A 3316-nucleotide genomic window follows, 5' to 3' on the forward strand; every position below is an offset into this window, starting at 1 on the left:
GCGGAGGGCTCTGTATAGCTCCGCATTGACATGATTGGTTGACGGTAGGTGGGGGCGGTACATCCTGTAGAACTCACTTCCTTGACAACAGCTCTGCGCCGCGAAGCCCAAGTCAAGCACTGCTTCTTATCCCTTGCACAAAAAGCCTAAAGCTGTGTCTGTCTGTCCGGAGCTCACTGATGCAGGAAACTCTGAGGGCCCAGAATATCTTAGCACCAGCTTTAGGCTGGACCCAAGTTAATAGTTGATGCAATGTTTCAAGTTGGTTGCAGACAGGCCATGTGTAGCCAATCTGATTTATAGGGTATTTATTTTGATCAGGATATTGCAGTCTGTAATGTTTTTATTTGTTGGCTTTATGTAGGCTATTTTGACATAATTGGAAATAGAAGTTACTTTTTAGGTTTGTATCATTTTCATTTAGATTTGGATAGAATTTAGATTTACCACATGACACTGACTTTGAGATATGAATAGGTTATTATAAATTAAATTAAACTATTTCACGAAAATGTGCATATGAAAACCATAACTGGGACGCAGATCGTTAGAAATGGTAAGATAAATTAGCATTCCACATGAGAAAGGTTGCAGACTCGTCGTGTCGCCTCTTACCGGGCAACTTCAAGAGAGTAATGGCAGAATCTGAGACAGCCAGCAGGAGCGGGAGGAGAACAGTGTTTTTAATTCTGGCTATCTAGATCTCTGACACCCTCTTGAGGCATTTGTCTTATTTCATCAAACCATAAGTTTAAAGCAGCAGACAAGCTCAATGCATATAGTTGATTTTGTTAAAACACATATATATGGAAAAATGCACATTTGAACATTTCAACCAATCGATTGGTCGAAAGAACAGACGACTTTCGGTCGACCAATATTTGTTTTTGTCGGGGACAGCACTAATAGATACCCAGTGCTCCTTTTGTGTGTCTTTAACACAGTTATCCTGGAGCTTCACTGTGGTTTCCTGCTGGAGCCCACAATATGTGACCGACCTCCTGGATTCGGTCGTATGTAGCAAAATTTGAAATTGTGTTGTTTTTTTTTACATTGGATAAAAGTAGAGACTCAGAGCTAGAGTTGAGGAACAATGGGAAAATGATTCTGCTTTGACAGTTGATAAACTTGTAACTCCACTTTTGAGAAAGTGACCCTTGGAGAAACAGTTCTGTCTCCTTAAATGGAGAGAAATAGAGAGAGAGAGAAATACAATCTGTATTGTTCTTCTTCCATGCTGTTCTCCCACACAGAATGAGGACTTCACATTACCTAACACAGTACAGATGTCCTGATGAAACTTTCTCTAGTACTCTGGGACAACCCTTGGCCGTGGTGCCAGACCTTGTTCAGAGAGAGCGAGAGAGGGGGGAGGGGAGATAGAGAGGGAGAGAGAGAACATGTGAGAGAGAGGGAGAGAGAGAACATGTGAGAGAGAGGGAGAGAGAGAACATGGGGGAGAGCGAGAGAGAAATAGAGAGAAGCCTATTCTCTGGGACAACCCTTGGCCGTGGTGCCAGACCTTGTTCAGAGAGAGAGACAGGGGGGGGTGGGAGAGAACATGTGAGAGAGAGGGGAGGGGAGAGGGAGAGAGAGAGAACATGTGAGAGAGGGAGGGGAGAGAGAGAGAACATGGGAGAGCGCAGAGAGAGAATAATGGGAAAGAGAGAGAAGCCTATTCTCTGGGACAACCCTTGGCCGTGGTGCCAGACCTTGTTCAGAGAGAGAGAGAACATGGGAGAGAGCAGAGAGAGAATAATGGGGGAGAGTGAGAGAGAGAAGCCTATTCTCTGGGACAACCCTTGGCCGTGGTGCCAGACCTTGTTCAGAGAGAGAGAGAACATGGGAGAGAGCAGAGAGAGAATAATGGGGGAGAGTGAGAGAGAGAAGCCTATTCTCTGGGACAACCCTTGGCCGTGGTGCCAGACCTTGTTCAGAGAGAGAGAGGACATGGGAGAGAGCAGAGAGAGAATAATGGGGGAGAGAGAGGAGAGAGAAAGAAGCCTATTCTGAGGGGAGAGAGAATAGCGTCAAATATTTCTCCACACTACCAACAATCACTCTGCCTATTTATCTTTGATTGTCAGCGCGGATGTTTTGGTGTAACGTGTTATTTTTCAGGGCGCTGAAGGCTCTGAATGCCACAGCATTAACGCTGTTTCTAAAGTGCATACTGTGTGACTTTGGCTTATTGGTTACTTACTGTACCTTCCTCTTTTCTCCTATTTCTCTGCAGCTCGTAGACTCAAGGTATCAGATTTTCATCTCTCTGTGTGTCTTTTGGGCGGCCGGGGCTTGTTAGAGGTACTAGAGATTGCGGTCTCCCCTTTCCACCCTAACGTGTCTTTCATACCTCAGTTTTTGGCCTCGTATGCTTCTCTGATCAGTCAGTATCGTTTCCACTATGCTTGTTAAATTGTTTCTTGCTTCATTTTCATAAACATTTCTGTAATCCTAATTCTACCATAATCATTTTCTGTAATCCTAATTCTACCATAAACATTTTCTGTAATCCTAATTCTACCACAATCGTTTTCTATAATCCTAATTCTACCATAATCATTTTCTGTAATCCAAAATGTTTTCTCTGTCACTATTACATGTATTTATCAGAAACTCAATACACTAAATTATACTATTTATAATACTCTAATAACTTTGGAAAAGACTCTCAGTAGAGAGACAGAGTAAAAGTCTGAGACTAATAGCTAAATTATTACCCAACAATGAGTCAGTGTTCAGACATGTGTTCATCAGGAACTGTTATCTGAGCTCTGAGCAGTGTTCGATGACTCATTAAAGTAGGAGACATTTCTGAACAACACTCTGACTCACTACCGGTGAGAAAGGCCAGAGTAGTCGATGATAGATCCACCCCAGAAAGATAAACCTGGAGAATGTATCACAAGCTTCTATCACAGATCACAGGACCAGAGGTTCATTAGGTAGAAAAACAGTCACAATACACAAACACAGAAAACGAGTAAAACAACAAAGACGGAATAGAATAGTTGGTTGCTATGCTACAGGCTTCGGGTCCGTGTTCCGCTCTGCTGTTAGCTTAGCTCGTTGCTATTTATACCCTCTACCCCTGTGCCTGTCCCAGACCTGGATTCAAACACTATTCAAATCGTTGAAAAACGTTGAGCTTTTGCTTTGGCTTGCCTGGAGTGCCAGGTGGATGAGGTTTGCAGTTGTACACCTACTTCATTGGTTCCATTGCAACAGACAAGCTCAATCAACCCCCTCTATAAAGTATTTGAAATGACTTTGAATAGTATTTGAACCCAGGTGTGGCCTGAGCACTGCAACACCC

The sequence above is a fragment of the Salvelinus namaycush genome, chromosome 35 (genome assembly GCF_016432855.1).
Source record: "Salvelinus namaycush isolate Seneca chromosome 35, SaNama_1.0, whole genome shotgun sequence".
Taxonomy (NCBI): Eukaryota; Metazoa; Chordata; class Actinopteri; order Salmoniformes; family Salmonidae; genus Salvelinus; species Salvelinus namaycush.